The sequence below is a fragment of the Eptatretus burgeri genome, chromosome 3 (genome assembly GCF_056783735.1).
Source record: "Eptatretus burgeri isolate ZD-2024b chromosome 3, Ebu_testis_v1, whole genome shotgun sequence".
Lineage (NCBI taxonomy): Eukaryota > Metazoa > Chordata > Myxini > Myxiniformes > Myxinidae > Eptatretus > Eptatretus burgeri.
Genome location: NC_140963.1, coordinates 54,177,963 through 54,201,482, shown reverse-complemented (window position 1 = coordinate 54,201,482; position 23,520 = coordinate 54,177,963). Strand labels below are relative to the sequence as shown.

The 23,520-nt window shown below is 41.1% G+C and overlaps 1 long non-coding RNA gene across 1 annotated transcript; it reads right to left on the bottom strand.

Annotated features, from left to right (window-relative positions):
* Positions 1–9,859: 9,859 nt before the first annotated feature.
* On the bottom strand, positions 9,860–22,993 carry LOC147029921 (uncharacterized). Its single transcript, XR_015055754.1, has 4 exons — positions 22,057–22,993; positions 21,905–21,966; positions 15,358–15,479; positions 9,860–10,585 (listed from the first exon to the last, which is right to left on the bottom strand). It is a non-coding gene; the product is annotated as an uncharacterized LOC147029921 (long non-coding RNA).
* Positions 22,994–23,520: the final 527 nt, after the last annotated feature.

The window sequence follows — 23,520 nt, the reverse complement described above, 5'->3', positions numbered from 1 at the left end:
CAAACGCACCACTGCCTGTTGCCTGTGTAGTGTGCGAGATCTTGTTGTCACTGTAACACAATCATCTTCAGCTTTTATTTTCTGTGATTTACGAAGTCTCTCAATTTTTTTGTTTTGATGTGCAAGTACAGTAGCATACTTTGTGACATTCTATGCGAACAGCATCACCATCAACAATGTCCTGTAGTTTTGCGCGTAACTCTTCATCTCCACGGGCTTTGGCACAGGAGATCAATGTCTTGATCCCTTGATCAGCAAATTTCTTCAATTCCCCTCAACCATGACACACGGGAAAAATGCACCTTGAATCAGCCATATCTGTAAAAACAAAACAATGAATTAGTAACTCGCATTAATGTCGTATGTGAGAGTCCAGTTGTCAGAATAGTGACCTTGTTGTCATTCAAAATGTATCTCACACGGCAAACAATTGCCAGGAACTCGAACATTGACCTCAAATTTACTTCTAATCACAAAAATAAGGTTACATATCGATTCCTCGCGCCAAAATTATATGGAAAAGATGTCTCATGTGTAATTTTAAGTTCATTACCTAAAAAGTTATATTTTCAGCCCGGTCGATGATGGCCATCTTGTGTTTGCGCAAAAATAACAGATTTCCCCATGGTTGCCATCCGGGCAACCAAGCTTAATTTTGTCTATGCTTGTCTGTGAACAATAAACCACCATAAAACCACACACTTTTGAGGACAACAAGGTTACTTCTCTGGCAAATGGACTGAAGGGACTTTTCCGGAATTCGATCGAGTAATAGGAACAGTAATTTACTTCAAAATCCATTAAAATATTAGACAGAAGTTTAAATATATTTTAAGAAATATATTTTGCAAAATCGGCCGGGCCCGGTTCAACGTTGCGTGTCACGACAGTTCGCCTCTTTTGGGGGAGACAAGATGGCGGAAAGTGCACTTCCGGTGGCTTCACGCACGGAGCTGTGGTGACCAATCCAGGTGGAGATTCTATCAGTGGACGTGATCCGTTTGGTGTCCCTGTTGATGACGTCATTATGGGGTGGGGCGGAGTGACGATGCGCACGAAGAGCTGGTCTGATGGAGATCCTCTCCCTCACGCATTCGACACACCGAGCCACACAGAGGAAGCCTCATGAACATTCGCGCGCCATTTCCTCGTTAAAACTACGCGCCGTCATTCAACGGTCACTTCACGTGAACCTTCACAGGACTCGGAGAATCAACGCCACAACCTTTATACGAACCTCAAACACCTTCCTAAAAAATCCCCACAATAACCTACACTTGACCTCTTCACCACAATCGCAACAAACGTTTCAATCACTTTACCAAAAACGTTCCAACCGCTTCAACGTCCTCACCACGGACACCATCGCGCTTCCCCCACCTCACCACGACCACAGTGGGCACCCCGGAAGGGGCGGATCCGAGGAGGGTGCAAGGGGTGAGGGGGTGCACATCCCCTTCGGACTTGGAATGGGATATGCGAGAGCATTGTTAACACCCCCCGTCGATGGCGTCATAGTGGACTCGTCCACCCGATGGTTCTGAGGAGAGACGAGCTTGGTTGACGTTGTCTCCGTCAGGATCAATCGGATCGATTTCATCATCGGATCACGAACTTTCCTTGCAGACAAAACAAGTATCATGGAAGGTCCGAAAAAAGAGGAAGATTACCGACATATTTTTCTCTGTCAGTGCGACAGTCGTAAGGAATTCACATAACTTTATGGGTTTTTGGTTTTTGCCAACATGTAGCTGTCAGTTGCCTATACACCGCTCCAATAAAAAGGTTTACATCAGAAGAACGTGTTGTTGAAACTGTCACACTGTCCTCCTCCTCCCATCGTGTGCGGCCTTTTCAGCGGCTGGTTACATGATTGGTTCGGGGCGTGGCGACGCCGCTGATGCAGTGCCCCGATTCCCAGTGCACTGGTGCTCATTTCTCCGACCTCGGAAGGATGACAGGCTCAGTCAACCCTCCGGTATTAATTCAGCGGACCGATGGTCCCAAGCCCCCATCCGAACCGCCAAGCCAACGCCAGGCTATCTTTCCTTATCATTCAAAGCACCTCACTGCACTGAAAACACGGACACAGGAATACTGTGCTGGAAATGTTGGAGAATTGTGATACCCTCCCCCAGATGGAGGCGCACGACCTCATTCACATCTCCATGGAGAATTGTGATACCCTCCCCCAGATGGAGGCGCACGACCTCATTCACATCTCCATGGAGAATTGTGATACCCTCCCCCAGATGGAGGCGGCACGACCTCATTCACATTTCCATGGAGAATTTGCGTCCCCCACCCCAAGACCACCGGCAATGATAAAATCACCCCATACATTAATTGGGGTCATGCTGATCCAAGTCTGGATGTAATTGGCCCACAACCATGTAGACCAGTGGTGGGAGGAGGAGAATCACCACCGGAAGAGGGACAAATTTTAATCCAACTTCTCCAGATCAGTTTTGTGTAGATGACGAATATGAAAGGTGATCAGCCAGGTTCGGGGGCATTTCCGAGATATTGCGGGTCAAATATCAACCGGGGTCAAATTTGGCCAATTATGAGTTTTTACTATAAAACTGATTCTGAAAGCTAAAATGCAGTATTTTTATGACTCGTTCATGCTTTCAATTGTCTAATCTTTATTAAAAAAAACACAACTCATATTTTTATTGGTGACCTTACCTCAAAGGTCAAAGGTCAACAAATAACAACCAATGCAAAAACTGATATGATGCCGAGATAACTTGGTTGCTCAAAATAGTAATCATCTGATGTTTCATCTCAGCTAAACTGGAGGTGCGGGCCTGTCCTACGTCCGTTCTTTCTGCCCCACCGTTGTAGCGTGCCACAAGGGCATCCACCTGCCCCCAAAAGTTTTCTAAAAGTTTAGTCTTTTTTCTATTTAAATTTCATTATCATATGTAGTTTCTAACCACTATAGTAATAAAAATTCATGCATTGTCTATTGATTTTTATTCAGACATTGCCTTAAAAAAAAAAAAATATATATATATATATATATATATATATATCACACATTTTTCTTTAAAATATCTGAAAATATTTTTCTTAACGCATAAATGCCCTTTTGTCTGAACTGCCCCTGCTCCTCATAGATTCGAGATGAAACATTAAGATGCTTTAGTGTGTAATACCCCTAAAACGTGTTTCAATCAGGTACAGTCAGATGAATCAACAGTTATTACATTTAAGAAATCCAGCTAAGGACAGTGGAAGTAGTATACGTACGTCACTGGATACAATCACCAAATATAGATGTTAGTCAGACATTTCATCACAATCACCGTCTTCACTGTCGTCTGATAACTCGTCTTCACTATCTTCATCAGTAATATTACACAGAAGTTCCACAACATCCACAGGACATGGTATATCAACCCAATGGATTGATAAATCTTCAGTCCACCCATGGTTTACTGGAGTGTCCAAGAATTGCTGGGGTCTGTGAGCCAGACGCCACATCCTGGCGACATAGTTACTTCGAGCTGAATGTAATGCCAGTGCTGACTCACATGGGGGTAATGCACACAGATCAGCTACCTTGCCGTCACGAAATCGATTCCAGAAAATAGTGGATCTGGCTTCATTAATACATTTGCATCTCCTTTGATTGTAGATTGCACAAGTACATATTTGAAGTCCATCAAACACTACGCTGGAAAGTTATTGCTCGTTACCCAGTTCTGCGAATACTTTCTGCATATTTTCATCATCTTTTATCAGTGTCCACCAAGTTTTCTTCCCTAAATTCCCTTGCTATGAGATATTGGCCCTCTATTGCCAACGTCATCCCATAATCATTTTTCAGGCTTGCAGCTTGCATGATTCTCTCACATGCTGATTTTGTCTGGATTACTGCTATTTGCTGTTTTTTCCCATCAACTTTTATGGTTTTCGCTGTGCTATAGTTTGGATTCATACATTTCTTCCGGAACATACCCCTGCGATCACTCGATCCAACATTTCTATTTTTCCTCACAATTAGTCTTTCATCCGATTTTGCCTCTCTTTTACGTTTTGCATTTCTAATTGATAAACACTGTGAATTTTTTGTAACAGTTCATGTGGACACAATGAATTCTGGGGTCCAGAACATCCGGTATGGCTTCAGCCTGAAGCGTATGTGCATTGTCACCACCTCGTTCATTTCTGGCATAAGCGTTGAAACGTTTCATTTCTCAGACCAGTCAATTTGCCACAGTTCAGGTGATCGTAATGGACAACACAGCTCCTCTTCCTTTTTACAGTCAAATTGGATCATTTCACTGGTTTCATCCTGAAAAGAAAGAAAACCATTTTTGCTTATGTTCAATTAGAAGGCTGTCGGTTCCAGTGCTACCATTCCTGTGGATTTTAGCACAAATTTATGGATTTTGGATCAGCATAGGGATTTATGGATTTTTTTTAGAAAAAATGGGAATTTTATGGTTTTTCCACTGATCAATGGATTTTTCCATGGAAATGGGAGTTTTTTGGGAATTGGAGTCCTTCTGCGATGTCAATAATTTTGTCACTGTTGTGGACGGACAAGATGCGCAAAAAAGGATGCGAAATTTTGAAGACGTCAGCAATTCACAAAAGAAAAATTGGAAATCAGACGAATTTCAACCATAATTAAAAGTCAGAGCAAATAAGCGCTTCTTAGGAACAGAAAAGTGCATTAAACTGATAAAATATGTACTGATCCAGTTAAAATATGCAATATGTGGATTTTTGGGAACATATATGGATTTTGGACCGAAAGTATATGGATTTTCGAAAAAATTTAGTGCTAACACTGGTCAGCTCTGATAGTTCTGCTGTGTGCCGTTTTTACATGATGCCTGTGAGCTCAAACGACATTCAATTCAAACGTTACCAAAATGAAATTTATTGAACGCTAACTGCATCAATTCCGTTCCGGGGTGACAGACAATAAAAAATACGATCGAGGTAATGAAAATATGCAACTGAATTGTACGTTTATGGGATAATTTACAAGAAAAACTTTATTTACCTAAATTGCAGCTGGCGCCGATCTTCACTTCAAAATAAATGTCGCAAGGTCTCACATTACAGTTTCAGCTGAACCGTGCAAAAAAGGAATTTCGTTCCGGGGGTGACAAGAGAAAAAAATATATTAGTAACAATATATTTAAAGTTACATAACTTTCTGATAAATTACTGCAGCGCCTTGTAATTTAATAACAAAAAAACACGTTGTAGTAGTGGAAAGATGGGAGAAAATTGTCGGCATATTATCGAAAAGTAGAATAAGATATTGGCTTTAAGCCTGTAACATCGGCAAAGTAACAGCCAATGATAGTAAAAAGTTGCTTCAGGGGCCCCTCCGGGATTGGGGGCCCTAAGGCTTTCGCTTCATTAGTTTCATACTAGATACCCACTGGCTGCAAAAGATGGAAATTACTCATTGTCATTTTCATCAATTTATTCTTTTCAGTTTTAGCTTTTTTTACACAGACTTCAGGCTATTTTACCAGTTTGAAATTGTTTGCAATTTAAAAAAAAAATCAATATTTTTGAAAACGTTCTGGGAGAAAGGAGGTGCCCCTGGGGGAACCCACAAGGACACATCGGTGGGAAAATGGGCAGAGGTGCCCATTCCTCGATTTTAGCTTAGATGAAACATTGATCACAATTTTCAGCAACATAGACCAGTTTTACGCATTTTATCTGTTTTTTTCACTTGTTATTTGTTGACCTTTGAACTTTGAGTTAAGGTCAGCCCTAAAATGATTTGATTTTCTGTTTTGATAAAGATTAGACACTTGAAAGTATAAACGAGCCATAACTACAGAGTATTTTAGCTTTCAGAATCAGTTTTATAGTAAAAACTCATAATTGGCTAAATTTGACCCCGGTTGACATTTGACCCGCAATATCTCGGAAAAGCCCCCGAACCTGGCTGATCACCTTTCATATTCGTAATCTACACAAAAAACTGGTCTAGAAAAGTTGGATGAAAATTTGTCCCTCTTCCGGTGGTGATTCCCCCTTCCTACCACCTGACTAATGGACCGAGCTGCGCAACAAACAAACACACAAACACCGGTCCGTGAATTATCGTAAGGATGAGGGAAAAAAGGGGAAGTGATTGTGAAATTAGGGTTCCATATCTATTTACATTTGACATTGTTCAAAACAAACGGGGACAGGAACAACACAGGTATGAGAGGCTGAATGTCCTTCTCATGCACCAAAGTTCCCCCTGTATTGTTGTGGATTCTCACCCGCCCGGCCTGTGGGCGACCACCTTTAGCTAATTGCGGCCGCACATGCCCACCGACCATGGCAATCCAGTCGCAGCTTTCGGATCAATGCCGAAATCCAGCTACGGGTGTGTTTTTAACCACACCACAACCTTGTCAATGCTCTGCCCGCGTTACAGGGTCGATCGCCGAATTGTCGATTTACCTAATTATTCACGCGGACAGGCTACCGAGAGGTTGTACCTCAATGGGACCTGCTCAGAAACAAGCCGCTTTTAAGCAGCTCGTTCCGTTTGCGTTTGCCGAGCGGTTTTATATCGCCAGAGCCCCGTCGGACCCGATTATCTTATCGGTGTTAAAAACCAGCTAATATTCCGAACGCAATAATGGCAGTTCAATGGAGGAAGGGACGCAACGAGCAGGTGAATATTCAAACAATGGGGGTACTTATTTTACACGCATGCAGTCAATGAAGCAATGGGGGGGGGGGATGGGGACAGGACATGAGCAAAAAGACCCACAGCCGTTGTTTACTCAGTATGTACATGGACTTGTAACAATCCTACTTAAAGGACAAGGCGCCACAGACTTCCATGCAAAACCCCAGAAAAGAAAAGGGAGAACTGGGCCTGTAAGCCTTTAATGTTTCTCAGAGCCGGGATGACCGAAAGGCTCTGAGAGGCTGGGCAGGTTATCTGCCACCCTTGTGGTGACTCGCTAGGCCCTGGTTCAGCGACCCTCGGTGTCTCTGCCCGACTCCACTGCCCTCGAGCTCCACTTCCGAACTCGACTCAGCACTCAAGCCCGAACTCCACTCAAACTCAAGTGGTTTTCTCCGACTCAGCTCCACCAACTCCTCTGTCCAATTCCACTCACTCCGGACTCCAACACTCAACTCTGGTGCTCTCCACACCGACTCGCCAAGGAGACCAAGAAGAGAGACTCTCTCATCAGCTCGCCAACCGCCCACTCTCTTTCCCGGCGTTCCAACGCGGCCCTTTATCGCCCCGGGGAATTCGCCCTCCCTTCACGGCGCGCGGGGGAAAATTCCCGGAGAGTTCTCGGGTTTTCATACGTTTAGTAACCGTCACTTCTTGAGAACTTGAAGGAAGGGGGAGTGGATGACAGAGTTGGTTTGGGGGAGGGAGGACGGAGAGGGGGCAGAGTTGGGATTGAGGGGTTTGAGGCTTTTAAAGCGGGGTTGGGGGGGGTTGAGGAGTTGAGGACATTGGGTGAGGAGGGGGGAGGGGTTGAGGATTTGAAAAAAGGGGAAGGGGAGTACAGAATCTGGGTGTGGTTGTTATCCTTTTTCACATGCGCATGTTTGTTGTTATTTGTAATTTCATGTGTGCCGTTAATAAAGGGCTTCAGAGTCCGAAAGAGAAGAACTGAATTTCTTCCACAACCCCCTTGGCTGGTCAACCTTGTCAATGCTCTGGATAACAACCTCCCTAACAATAACAATCAAGTCGGAACCTCCCCCACCGTGCTCTATATCCCCTCCAGGTTGTGGCCTGCTCACCCCAAACCCAGGAAGGTGGGGCTTCTCCTGTTTGTCATTTCAGGGTTGTGTTTCCAGCTTTACTGCCTTGCTTGAAAGAAAAAAACATCAGGAAAATCACAGAGGGCAATCACATACTGGGGCACATATTTTCACTCCCAAAACTAATTAACACCGCACCACCCCTCATGTGGTGACACATAACACTTAAGCTCACAGATTCTCATACTTAATTCCATCGATTCGCCACGGACTTAATACCATCGATTGCTTCCATTCGCCACGGACCATGCAACACCACACAATGCTCTTCCCTATTAAATCCTTACATCTACCCCCATAATCATCACAACACATACAAACATTCATACAGTTAAGCCCAAAATTATTCATACCCCATGAAAAATCTGAGAGTTTTGCATTTATACCTCATACCTACAAGCTGGAGGGGTGTAGCCTGGTGTTGGCGCAGTGGTTAGGGCAGCGGCTTGGGATCCAAAAGGTCCTGAGTTCAAGCCCCGTTGGGCCACTGAATTAATACACCAGGGGGTTGACTCAGCCTGTCATCCTTCCGAGGTCGGCGAAATGAGTACCAGTGTACTGGGCCAGTGTATACCCCGGTTAAAATAGGTGTACCATATCCCTGTGTCGTAAGAGGCGACCAGGGTTGCGTCAGGAAGGGCATGCGGCGTAAAACATGTGCCAAATCACGATGCGGATCATACGGATGATCCGCTGTGGCGACCCTGAAAGGGAGCAGCCGAAAGAAGAAGAAGAAGACCTACAAGCTGGAGGGGTGGAACTTTCACTTCACCCAAGGACATTTAGTTGGCATGTACAAATCCACATATATTTTGGCTCAACATTATTAGCATAACATTTTGGGTCAACATTTTTTTTGCCTGTCCAAAATTTTTCATACCCCATACCAAGTCTCAGAATTGAGGCCAATGTTTGTGATAATGCACATGCTTTTGATATTCCGAAGATTCTTTATAATGTGATGCAATTATTCCAAGATGTGTGCATACAATCTGAATGCATTACAAATGTGGTCGATTGAATGTACAGTGAGGAATGTTAGAGAACAACACTCTGCTTTTAGACTATAAATTAAGGGAGCTGATGCAATCATTCTCAGGTCATAGTCAGCATGGCGAAGAAGAAAGGTCAGTGAGGACCTTCGGTTGTGCATTGTGAATGCTCACAAGGAGGGGAAAGGCTACAAAGCTATTTCGAAGCAGTTCCGAGTGCCAGTTGCCACCATACAAAGCATAATTAGGAAGTACAAGGAGTTCCACACTGTAAAAAACATTGAAGGACGTGGTCGGAAGCCAAAGGTGTCGCCTCGTCTGGCAAGAAAAGTATGGCGAGAGGCCAACAGCAATCCACGGATCACTATTCAGGCTCTCCTGAACAACCTTGGCGAGTCTGGGACCAAGATATCAAGGCAGACACTCCAGCGGACGTTGCACAAGGGGGGTCTCAAAGGACGCCGACCAAGAAAGACTCCACTCCTCCATCCCAGACACAGAAAGGCTCGTCTGGCCTTTGCAAAAGCTCACCTGGACAAAGATCCAAGCTTTTGGTCCTCAGTTCTGTGGTCAGATGAGACGAAAATGGAGCTTTTCGGGCACAGAGATGTTGCTTTCATTTGGCGAAAGTAAGGTGAAGCATACAACCCGAAGAACACAGTTCCGACCGTCAAGCATGGAGGCAGGAGCATAATGCTTTGGGGATGTTTCTCAGCCAGTGGGCCCGGAAATCTCGTCAACGTGGATGGCATCATGAAAAAGGAGCAGTACATCAAGATCCTTGAGGAAAACATCAAACAGTCCACAGAGAAACTTCACCTCGGAGAGCATTGGACGTATCAGCAGGACAACGATCCAAAACACCCCGCCAAGTCAGTCAAGAAATGGTTCCAGGATAATAATGTAGACGTTCTAGAGTGGCCAACCCAAAGTCCGGACCTCAACCCAATCGAGAATCTGTGGAAGGAGCTCAAGACCGGAGTGATGGCAAGGAAGCCTTCCAACCTCAAAGACCTGGAGACCTTCACGAAGGAGGAGTGAGCCCAAATCCCTGCAGAGACATGTTAAAACCTTGTGAGCAAGTATAAAAACCGTTTGGAGGGTGTAATCACAAACAGAGGCTTTTCCATTGATTACTGAATGTGACTTTAAACTGATCTAAGCAAGGGTATGAATAATTCTGGACATGACATTTTTTTTGTAAATCTATCAATAAAATACCCCCGAAACAATGTATTTCTTGAAATGTCTCTTGCAGTGATTCTTTCACCTGTTTGTCACATTCTTATGTAACTTAAGCCAGAAGAAACTCATTCCTCAAATAACATGATTCAAAATACTCCAAATTTGGTCAGGGTATGAATAATTTTGGGCTTAACTGTACATACATTCATACAAATATACAGAGACATGACAGAAATAAATGGACAACATGATTTTAAAAGAATTTATTTCTTGAACATTTGAAGTTCAATCGATTCTTTGTCCTTTTCTGTCCTGCATTATTTAGTCTTTTTTGGAGTGTGGCATGGAGCACCATCTTCCAAGAACAGTGCTGTTTTTGACCATGTGACCAGTGGAGAAGACTGGGAGAAGTCCATCCTCAAGGATAGAAATGTATATCGTAGAGTTGATATTGGCAACACACTCCACAAGCCCTGACCAGCCAGCGCTCCAGATTTCTCCCCACACCATCACTGTAAAACCACCGTTTGACAGTTGCCTGCAATCAGTTCAAAGAGAACTCTTGACTTGAAATCTCCAGACCCATACGCGTCCAATGTCAGAAAATTGAGCAAATTGGGACTCATCTGAAAAAAATGACAGCATACATACTGTATATACATGACATACACACATTTATATAAAACATATAGACATACATCCATGTTTGTTTATATATATATATATATATATATATATATATATATATATATATATATATATATACATATACATATACATATACATATACATATATATATACATATATATACATATATATATATATATATATATATACGTACATACATACATATCTATATTGTTGCGGCCCCGAGCGAATTATGAGGGCGTTTCCTCCTCGTTTGTCCTCGGAAGAGCCAGACCTGGGGCCACCGCCCACAATTAACTTTGTGGTACAGTGGGTTGCTTTTGAACCATGAACACCACTCAGTTAACCACGAGTTCCAGTGTCCATCATCTAATTATGCTGCTTAACTCGAGGCCACGTGGTTTCCTGAACGGGGAGCACGCCCTCGGCAAAGCACCAATCTCATCTTCATTGGATCTTAATTAGGGCGGCCGAGCGTTTAACCGCTGGTGCGTGCCGACTATTATTGGTCAATTTGTGTGCTCATTACCTCCCAATCAATCTAGGTTCAGACAATGCTGGATCAATGGAAGGAAAGGACAAGCGCGGACAGATTGGAACATCAACAAAGCAATTTATTGATAAGAAAATAAATGAATAAAAACAACTTTTTAATTCTGTGTGGTAAAAATTAGTAAATTCAAATCAATTAAAATAATCGGAAGCAAATAAGTAATTAATCAGGCCATATCAATGAAAAAGATCACAAGCAAATAAATAATTAATCAGGCACTGATAGAAAAAGAGACAAAGAGAAGATGCTTATCTGGGAGTGACTTACTTAACAATTAAACATAGCCAAGGGTACGCAGCAGATCATTCGGTGGGGGGGGGGGGGAAACAGAAATCGTCTCGCTCACCAAATCGAAGTTGTACGTCAAATAGAATGTCCTGAAATGTGTGAGCATGCCTTGTCCGTTGTCAGCGACCAGCCTTGCCATGCACCTACTTGCAAACAGGCCGGAACGCCAATCAACGTCACCCCCAAGAATCAGGTATGCCAAGAGCAGGCCCCGAGCAGAGCGAGCATCAACGGCCCGAGCGTCACCCACCGCCAGGAGCCACCAGAAGCCACAACCGACAGACAGCTGTTCGGAGCTGTGAGGCACTGTAAAGCGCTGAGGCGCTGAGGCTGTCACCAATTCCCTTGGACTCCGACTGACTGGTAAAGCCATCTGACTCACTGGACTTCGACTGACTAGTAAAGCTGTCTGACTGATACCGACTCACTGACGCCAACTGACACTTAGAAAAAGGTAACCGATATTAGACGGAGGACCCTAAATCAAGTGGTTGAGTTATTGGCATTCACGGTCGGTCAGCACATTCACAAAATGAGATCAGTGAGTGCAACAAAGGCTTCTAGAAAGATAATAAGGAGAAGACAACAGGGATGAAAAGAGAAAGAGAAAGGAGGGTTGCCCTTTTGATGTCGCAACATGAATACTTGGCTCATGGGGTATGAAACCCTGGTTCAAATCCCATCTACCATATCAAGGAATAATATGGAAACTGTTGGAGGAGGAGACCATTTGGCCCATCATATCAACACCACACCAAATATATCCATCAAAGCAACATCATTTAATTTGGGGAATGAGAGGAGTGTGAGGTGGGGTGGGAGCAATGTGGCACAATCAGGGATATTCCAAGGGTGTTAAAATAAAAACAAGGACAAATGTGTCCATGAGCCGCGTCCTAAAGGTTTTGTCTTCACCAGAAGAAGAGGAAGAATTAAAAAAAACTACAACAACAACAACAACTTCCGATATTTCGTCACGTGCCGCACGTCATGGACGATCTTAATTCATGATGAGAAAATAGTGTATTTACGAGATTACAATATATGAAATGGAATAATCTTTAAATAGTAACGTGAACTTTTCGTAACTTAAAAGCAAATGTCCAAATAGATTTAAAAATTCATGATAGACGCTCTCAAAAGGCACCCTCAATGCGAGGATGTGTACAGGTGTTTAGTATTTAAGGAGATCCGGATACTGTATATAAAAGAGCCGAGTCCGAAAGGTTTTGTCTTCAGAAGAAGAAGAAGAACAACAACAACAACAACAACAAGAACAACAACAACAAGAACAACAACAACAACAACAACAACAACAACAACAACAACAACACCGAGCTCTCTTTGAGCAGCGTTCGCTACACGAGATGCTGCCAAGGACAAATGTGTCCAACAGCCGCGTCAGAAAGGTTTTGTCTTCACCAGAAGAATAACAAGAAGAAGAAGAACAACGTGGAGCTCTCTTACAGCCAACGTTCGCGACGCGGCTAAAAAGATATGGGCAATACCCCGAGGTGCTCACCCGGTTGAATAATGATAATGAAGAGGAAGTCAACATCGGACGGAATTAGCAAAATGGGGAAAAAAGTGGTTTCAAACACCTATTATAGGGAGCAACCCCCACCCCCAACCACATAAGACCCCCTCAGGTCTTTCTGTGGACCCCCTCAGACCCAAAGTAATTTTTTATGCCATGAACAAATGTCGGTACATCACGGGTGATGAAGGTTGTTGTCTTGTTTCATCGGCATTGCATGTCGAGTTTCTCAGAACAATGCAAATACCTATTTTAGGGTACAACCCCCCCCCCCCAACACCTGTAGACCACCTTCTGGCCTGATTTTATTTTTATATGCTGTGAACAAACTTTGGTGCATACTGTACCGGCCAAAAGTTTTAGAACACCCCCATTTTTCGAGTTTTTACAGAAATTTAAGCATTTTAATGTTTCAATGTACTCTAAAATTAAACCAAAGGACAAATAAACAATTGCAGATAAAAAAAAAGAAATCATGGAATAGTTTTGTCGAACAAAATGTAATAGAAATTTTTGACTCATCAAAGTCGCCACCTTTTGCTGATATAACAGCCGAACATACTCGTGGCATTTTTTCTACAATGGAAATCAAATATTATTTGGAAAGTTCTTCCCAACACTGTTGCAGAAGTTCCCACAAATGTGTTGCACCTGAAGGTTGCTTTACTTTCACCCTTTACTTTCACCAAACCAGCTCTATGGGGTTTAAGTCTGGAGACTGTGCTAGCCATTCCATCGATTTGAAGCCTACCGTCTTGTTCTTTTCTTCTTAGGTAGTTCTGACATCGCCTGGAGGTATGTTTTGGGTCGTTATATTGCTGTAGGATGAACCCCCTCACAAACTAGGCGTAGACCAGAGGGTATTGCATGGCGCTGCAAAATGCTGTGGTAGCCCTTTTGGTTCAGGGTGCCAGGCAGTCTGTGCGAGTCGCAGACTCTGGATCCAGCAAAAAAGCCCCAGACCATCACGCTTCCTCCTCCATGTTTGACAGTTGGTGTCACACACTGAGGAACCATCCTTTCGCCTACTCAACGGTGTAAAAAACCCTGCGTGATGAACCATAGATTTCAAATTTTGATTCATCGGTTCATAAGACCTTCTTCCAATTTTCAGTCGTCTACTGGCGGTGCTTCATGGCCCAGGCAAGCCTCTTTCTTATTTTGCCATCTTCGCAATGGCTTTCTTACTGCCACTTAACCTGTCAAACCTGCAGCTCGAAGTCTTCTCTTCACAGTTGAAACTGAGACTTCCTTACTTCGACCAGTGTTAAGCTGTGCATGAAGCTGCTGTCCTGTCAACCACCTATCACGCAAGCTGTTGACACTCAGAAACTTGTCTTCTGATTGTGTTGTGGCTTTGGGTCTGCCAGACCTCTTCCAATCAGTTTCCTCCAGTTTCCAAGTGCCTTTTGATGGTGTAGGAAACTACTCACTGACACCTTGGTGACTGCAAGCACTGACACTGCAAGCATATGCATATATGTGCATATGCAAGCCATCATTCGTTATCTGTGTGCCAAGTTTGAACAACATCGGTTAATGTGTGTTGAAGAAATGGTCGAGGATGTGTTCGAGACCAGGGTTTTTTCCAACTAAAATGGCCGACAGTTGGCAAAATTTGATCACATCACAAAAGAAAATGATGTGCATATGTATTGTACCATGTGTCGTCTTTGTGCCAAGTACAAAAGAAATCGTAACATACATGTCCGAGATATGGTTGCGGATGCACACACACACATGCACAGACATGAAAATTGAGTCAAATCCATAAGCCCCCATTTCAGTCCAAGTCCAACAGGGGTGAATAACACTTGACGGGTTGACTCAGCCTGTCATTCTTTTGAGGTCGGCAACATGAGTACCAATTTGCTCGGAAAAGGGAGCCATTGGAGTATCCTGCGACAAAGTGGTGACATCCAAGATTGTGCACCCCAGCCAATGAAACTACCTCGGCAGTCTTATGCACCCCATGGTGTGAAGAGTATTGATCATCCATCCATTGTATTCTGTATTTCAGTAATATTTGTGCAACATTCAAACCCTTTGCTGAGTTACATTTCTTTGTCCCTGGTTTTCTCCACCGATGGCCGACTAATCACATTATGCCTTCCAAGGCTTCCGCAATGTGGCTTTTCTATAGCATGGTGTCTCGCTCAAATACTTCCCTGCACTATTTCACTCTCGATTCACCTCTTCTCTCTTCGTACTTTCAGTTCCGATTCGATCATGTCTTTTTCTCATTTGTTATTTCGTATGGATGTTAAAATTAACTTTGTCCAGATAAATATAATCATTATTGTTGAAGTTGTGAAAATATAAATAACAGCACAAATGGACAAAGACAAAGACAAAGGAGTCTCTCACATACCTTCCCACATTCTGTGCAGGAAATCTCCGATGCCAACAGGCCCTGGAATCTGTCATTAATGATGGAGTCCGCTTTTGCTTGTGAATTAACCAGCTCTCCTCTACGGTCTCCTGATGGAAGAACTAAACACATGCATTAGTATTTGAGATGTCCTCTTCAATGTGCACACAAGGTGTGTGATGTTTGACGACAAATCGAAAAACAAATTATTGCCTGGTGTTGGTTTAATGGTTAGGGTGGGGGCTTGGGATCTGAGGATGCAGAGTTCAAATCCTGTTCAGCTGTTGAATTAATACCAGGTGGGGTTGACTCTGCCTGTCATTCATCCTGAGGTCAGCAAAATGAGTACCAGCTTGCTGCTATCCTGTGTCAGAGTGGCAACCCTTCTTGGAATGTGTCCAATACCCTTGGAGATTGCTTAGATAGCATCAATGCTCTGCACAGAGAATGGTCCCAATGGATGGATGGAATTCTGGGACTAATGAAATTATTGCAGTCAGGGACATCTCCATTTTGGACATGAAAATGTCAGTGAAAGATGAAGAAAAGGTGGTCACCAAAGATAAAATTAATGAAAAGGGGTTGTGGGGTGGGAGGAGGTGTATGAAAAAATACTTATCGCTATTTTTGTGTTTGTCATATGTTGATAGCTCTGAACTGAATATCATTTGAAACTCATCGAATACACAGCAATTTTCTGTTTGAAAAAGGTTTTTCACAATTTTTTGTTCTCAATGTTTAAAAACAGTAAAGTAACAAAAATCTATCTGTGGAGGTCTTGATATGATTGTACTCACTCTGTTGGAATGACCGTCAGCACCTAGAAGGTTGATGCAAGTTGGGTGAATATACTGACTCTGGCTCACTTTTCTCCAGGTAAATGAATGGGGGATTTTCAGCGATTTATTTTTTTTTTTCCCAAAAAATAAACCCCCCTTTTTATCCCAAGATATATTTATTTGTCTCCCCTTTTAACCGAGGAACACTTTTTAAAATTAAATAAACATGTGTGTGGGGCGGGGTTTGTGTGGGCAGGGGGACATTGGGACTTGGGGTTTGTGTGGGTGGCATCAAAAAAATTTCAATTTAACTTTGTCTTTTGTAATTCCTGTGAATAAAATGAACCTAAAATCTCTTCCCCTTCTAAATCTTCCCCTTCATACATCTTACAAGTCCAAGGAACCGTATCTATTACATCAACAATTTTAAAAAGTTCGTTCGTCCATCGTTTAGTATAACCCTTTACAAAATGAGATTTCCATCTATATATTCTGACGATATCACCAACTTTGAACTTAGGTTTTCTGACATTAATCTCTTTTTCATATTTTAATTTTGTGAATGTTTCTGATGGTTTCATATTCGTTGACGTGTGAATCGTGTCATTATACTTATCCACAATATCCTGAATAAAAGATGACCATTGTTGTGAACCGAGTTGTGTGAATTTTTTATATAGTCATTCTTTTAAGGTACGATTAAAACGTTCAACAACAACGGCCTTTCCTTCATTAAAGGTACTGTATAATGTAATGCTGTTATTTTTTAGAAAATTCAGAAATGTCTTGTTATAAAACTCTCCACCCTCATCAGTCCGCAATTTTTTAGGTTTTCTCTTACTTTTATTAAATATCTGTTGAAAGGCTTACATAAGAGTATTACCTGTTTTGTTTTTTTAAAGGGACAACCCATGTGTATCTACTCCTCAAATCAATAACGGTAAAAGCATACTTGTACCCCTTATCATTATTGAGTTCAATCAAATCAGCGGACCAGATATAATCAACTTCCTTGGAATAAACCTTCCTTCTCTGAAACTTTGTGAATATTGGTTTATGTAATTTATCAGCTAATTGCTCTTCAGTCTTAATGACATCATTAGAGCCTAAAAGTTTTTTGAATTTCTAAGTCCAAGTTTCAATTTAGCACTGATCATCTTCTTCACGATGAACCTATCAACTTTTTCTCTTAGCGTTGGATTTCTTATCAGAGACAAATTATACATTTCTCTATCGGCTTCATGTTTTTGTTCCAAAGTTGTGGTATTCCCATAATCAATATCGTGCCTCATGCACACTTCATCAACTCTATTGATGGGCTTACTCCATCATTTAGGATTGTCTGCCTCATCTAATCTTTTATCCAAGTTTGTGCCTGGACCACAGAAAGAATACCCTGGTAGATGTAATTCCCCTATTCCAGTAGTTGTAAATTTACTTCCTGATAAAAACTTTTGTATATCTCCTCTGAGTTTGTGTTTGGAGATAAATTGATTTTTTTTTGAACCACACACCGAACATATACCTTTTTGTCTTACCCTGTTATTTTTACTTTTCAAATATGAGATTTTTTAGTATTAGTTTTCTTTTCACATTTAAGACAATAACTCATTTATTTATGAGAAAAATTCCGACAGAGTGTAAAAACCTTTTTAGTTTCCAACATGCACATTTGAATCTTAATTTTTAAAACATAAAGAATCCTTAGAAATGCCTTCACTCTCTCCTCCATTTATTTCAGAAAAAATGAAAAACTTGAATTAAAATCAATATCTTGCCGATGACAATAGTCTTATCGAAAATATTGCAAATAGACTTGTCAATTCTTTGTTTTCCTCCTGGTGGGTTGTTATTTTCTGTAATACCTCCAATCTTTTTTTCATCTCACTCGTTTCCATATTTTCATATTTATTCAGTCTCGCTCTTTCCTCCCTCTCCTCCTTCTCTCTCTTCTCCCTCTCTTCCTTCTCTCTCTTCTCCCTCACCTCCTTCTCCCTCTCCTCCTTCACTCTTTCCTCCTTCTCTCTCTTTCCTCCTTGTCCTCCTCTTCTCTCTCTTCAACTCCTTCCTCGTCCCTTACTATCCTTGAATCGCTTACACCCCATAGAATATCATACATATATTCATCAGGATTTCTTGTTATTCCTGTATCCAAAATATTTTTTTTACAACAGGAAACCAATAAAATTTCTTTTGAATTTCTAAAAGAGCCTTACGTTTTCTTAACTTTATAATTTTTTCATTATTTAACATTCTAATTAAATCCAAAGTTGTTGGTTTATCAACATCAGCATAATGCCAATCTTTTATTGAAAATACCTCAATCTTATGTTGTAGAACATATCTATTAAAATACCGAATACCCTTTTCTTGAAGGTAGGCTTGGACACAGAAATGATAATTTTCTTGAAGCCTTCTTGCCGTCATTTATGTATTAGAAATATATGTAAGAATAATATTATGACACGAAACACCTCCCCATCTTCCCATAGTTAAATCATTTTGTATTTCCTTACTTATTATATTTTTATATAATACTGTTTTCATGATATAAACTAGGGCAAAACCATTATTATATTTACCCTTATTAAATTATTTTATTTGTTGTTTACTAATCGTGCTTCCACAAAACTCATTCTCCATATCAAGTGGATAATATTCTTCCTTACGAGACTGATTCAATTGTTCCAGGTCTTCTAGGTCAATTTTAAATGACCAATTATACCCTAAATCTTTCATATCATACCCCCATTGTTCTATTCTTCTACAAACGATACGCCCTTCTTTATAAAAATTAATTTTAATTGGAACTGTGAATTTTGTATGACCTGGAGAAAAAATCAACACTTCTGTATCTTTGGAATACACAGCCGTTTTATTTAAGGATATATATTGTGATAAATCACTTAATCTCACCAAGTCATTCGCGTCAGTCGGGCTTGGATAATTTTTTAATTTATAAGCATTTTTCATATTAATATTTTTGGTTATATTATATTTATGTCGTTCAGCCTGTGCCTTTGTGTAATAATTTGATAAATCAATATCCAGTTCTTGGGATACACCAAAGATAGAACCATCTTTACCAACATAAGTCATTTATATTAGATAAAAAAGAATGTCATAAAATTTTTAATTTTTGTTGAGTTGAAATAACACATACAGACATAATTGACCACAACACTTGGAATTTAATTCTTGGACTTGAAATGTTTGATAAACACCATTCTGTCAGAATTTTATGACTTCAACAGGTGGTGGAAGACCAAAACTATCAAAATAATATTTGTCTTGATTATTAAAAATACAAACCCAATGAGAACCGTTCCCATTATTATCTTCTAAGTTCATAATAATATTCTTTGTATGTTTAGGCAAGTTTGTTAATTCATCTCTCACACAAATAACATTATGAATTTTTAATTTCTTGCAATATTTGACAAGTTGTAAATTTGATGTTGTATTCTTTCCAAATTCTTTAAACCACTCATCAATGCTCATTTATTTATTTGAAAGATATAATCCATTACCCCTTTCAGTTAATTTTACACCTGCTTGTGCGATAGAAGAAAGCATATCTCCAACTAACAATCTCACTTTATCAGGCAGACCTTCAAGTTTTTCAGCAAAATCTACAATTACACCACTTCCGCTAATTTGTTTCTCCAACTCTTTGTTATGTCTTTCCAATTCTTTTTGAGCCCGGAGTTGAGCCTTCCTTGTGTTGGCAGTTTTCACCGCTGTTGAAATACCACCCATCAATGCTCCAAATGCACTTAAACCAGCAAATAAAGGAATTAGAAATGGGAGAAATCCTCCACTCGTCTCTCTTATTGAATATTTTTTCAACATTGGTTTTGTCATTTTAATTTTAAGTGAGCCAGTATCGTTCAAGATTTTAACCTGTTCTCTTGTGAGCAAAACATCAATTCTTACTGCTCCTTTTCTCTGAATTGTATTAACGTTAATCATACAAGGCTTTTGATTTTGAACACAAGATGATAGTTTATGAAGATTGATTTGATTAACATATACCCCAGTTGGTATTTTGCCACTCATTTATTTAACAAAAAAATATGCGAGCCTTATCATAACACCATTATCTGTATTAATCTGCAATTCTGTTTCTTCCAAAAGCAAACAATATGTATCAACTTCTTCACTCTCTCCTCTTTCAATGTATACGGAAGTATCCACTCGATTAGACTTTATAGTTTCCTTTTGAGCACTCAGGTCAAACGCATAGATTGTATACAAACTTTTAAATGCTGTCATATCCAAAATAGGTTCTTTATTTCCATTACTTTCACACACCTTTTGGTAAGACTTGTATGCTTCAGCAAAATCATTTTTTTCCCAATAAATTTCCAATCTATCTCGTGGATAAAATGTTCCATCGAGAGAAACACGAAGTTGTCTTACTTAAGCATTATCACTCAATGCATTATTCTTATCAGTAACAGTATCACCATCTGGTTTTAAAAAAATGATCCACAGATATCATGGCTTTCCTTCCAGAACACCCAAATTCCACGTGTAAGTGGTTTGGTTTCGTTTAATGTGTTGACATCTTCTTTTGAGGTATGATACAGAGTGGTTTCTTTGAGTTAAACTTCTGTTCAACATCTTAGTCCAGCGGCTAAGACAAAAAATATGGCAGTATATTTCACTTTGTGGAGAAATTATGAAACTTTGCACAGAGATTGGGGACCCCAGTCGGAAGATTTTTCGATTTGGACTCAACTCTGAAACGCCCCCTGGTGGCCGCCATCTTGAGTTTCAATATGGCCGACTAAGATATGGCCGCCTAAACTGGATCGGATAGGAATGCAATTTCATTGGCGAACCCCCAATTTTCAGCCTCGAGGAATCCAGTGAAATCAAAGACAATGCATATCTGGTGTCCGCCATCTTGGATTCCAAGATGGCCACCATGGTCGACATATTTTCTTATAACCCATAATCCAAATTACATAGGACTGCAACTTCAGCGGCCAACGTCATTTTTCAGAGCACTGTCCGTCACAGGCACATAGGGATGTGCACTGGAGATTTGCTTTGTAGCATTTTCAGTTTCCTTTACAAATTTTCTTGCACTTGCAGCTCAGGAGCTCGTAGCATGCCTTAGATGCCTTGGGTAGTCCGGTCCATATCTCGCCATCCTTCTCCCAACCCCAATCAGCTGGAGGGGGAACAACTGGGTTGGAGACTAACGACTGACTCCAGATATGGCCTGCTTGAAATGTAGCTCTCCTTGTGTGTTCCAAGATATCCGATGCTGTTGGAGGTATATTCTCAATCTCCCTTGACCTCTTAGTGAACAGGTAGCGCCGTGCAGCATCCATTTACAGACAATGTGATTTACAGGATTTACTTGACAATCCTTCACTTGTTTACCTGTTTCCTTCCTTCGTCTGTAAAACTCTCGCCAAGATCTCAGTTAATACCTGTCTCCCTTGTACCTGTGTCTCACCCTTTCAATGCTTTGGTTTCCTCATAGACAGTTCACTCAACCTGATTAATCTCCTGTCGATATGCGAGTTGCTTTGGCAGCTCGATCGCATGGTGCACTCCACAGGACAATCATGAGGGAAAAACCATTTGTTGCAGAGATTGGATGATGATACGTCATATTTTGAGGGTGAACAAAATATCTGAAAAGGTGAGGATGGTCACATTGAAGAGGAAAAAAAGTGAAGGAATAAAGAAGAAACGTGCAGGTAGGTAGATGACATTCATGTGTTCCATTTGTTTCTATATTTCTGTACCTTTTCAGCCTCAGGAAAATCACCGGCAGCTAGTGGAGATTTGCCGTCAAAATGATTCATTTCTGGAACAGAAAGTTTTTGTTTGAGGAGTTCAGTTTTACAAAGATACAGGCACTTGTACAAAGGAAAATGCAAATTGTGTTTGTTCTCACCTTTGATGGAAGATTGGCTCAGTGCAGTATCCACTGGTTTCACTGCACCAGGGCAATGAGTCATTTTGTTCATTTCGATTGCAGACAATGATATCTTTGCAAAATTATCAGCCAATGGGGAACAATGCAATGCATTGCCTTTCACTGCAGACGACACCACACTTGCTGGTTTGTCTGTGGATGGGGAAGGAGATTCTGCTGCTCTTAACTGCAGACGTTGAGGTGTTTCCTCGTTTGTCTGCAGATGGGGCAGGAGGCTTTTTGCTGCTTTTAACTGTAGACATTGAGGTCTATCCTTGTTTGTCTGCAGATGTGGAAAGAAGCTTTCTTCTCCTTTTCACTGCAGATCTTGAGATCTTTCCTTGTTTGTCTGCAGATATGGATGGAGGCTTTGTTCTCCTTCTAACTGCAGATCTTGAGATATTTCCTTGTTTGTCTTCACACGTTGAATGACAATTTGCCTTGTATTGGACTGCAGACAGTGTTGTATTTCTTGGTTTGCCAGTCGATGTTGCAGAACCGCAGACATTTCCTTACACTGCAGCTTGTGTTGTTTTTAATTGTTTGTTTGTCAGCATTACAGGAGACTGTGCCTCAGCTAACGATTTCGGACATGCGCCATCTATAAGTACATCCTGATCCCATTCACTCTTCCCATGGGTCTTTGGGTTCTTTCGATGCCAAACCTTTTTTTCTTATTGCACTCTGTGGTAGTTTTTCACGAACACTGGAGCTGCAAAGAATGAAATCACAAGATGAGGAATTATCATATATTCAATGAGTTCAATTTACACTTAAAGATGAGGGTGAGGATGAGGGAGGTTTTCCTCTGTACTCTTGCACAAACATCCTCTCATCAAAAACAACTGTGTTTTTAAATATTGGCAAACTGTCCAGCAATTGAACAAATTCTCTTTTTATTTTGTCTATCCTAAACAATTGATGAGAGCCATCTATTTATTTTGTGGCTCGCATGAAAGACTCAAGGTATGCGCACTCGTCTCTGAGCTGTCTCGCCTGGCCTGAAATCTCAAACCATTCAGAAAATGCCATCCTGGTGTTTCAGAGGCAGGCAAGGCATCGATGTGTTTGTCCGTCCCTTCGATGGACATTAAATAGGGCGTCCCTCATGCCAACAATTGTTGGAGCACGTTAAAGATACCCTGGTTTCTTCCATGAAGAAGTTTCCATTGAAATTTGTTATTTGTTGAGGTTGACGAGTTGTCACCGAAATCAGCTTCTGTCCGACATCAGACCTTGCCAGGTGGTTCGTGAAACACTTAGGCCAAAATCTTTCCTGAGCCTAACCAACAATAAGGTGAGAAAAATAGAGGCTGTTAGTTGCAGTAGAAGTGATAGGAGTAGTAGTAGTACTCGTCATCGTGCTTTTGCTGGAATTGCCACAATTCCATTTAATGTCGCTCCTATCCTCACCTCTGCGAGTACAAGGTCTTGACTGCAGTT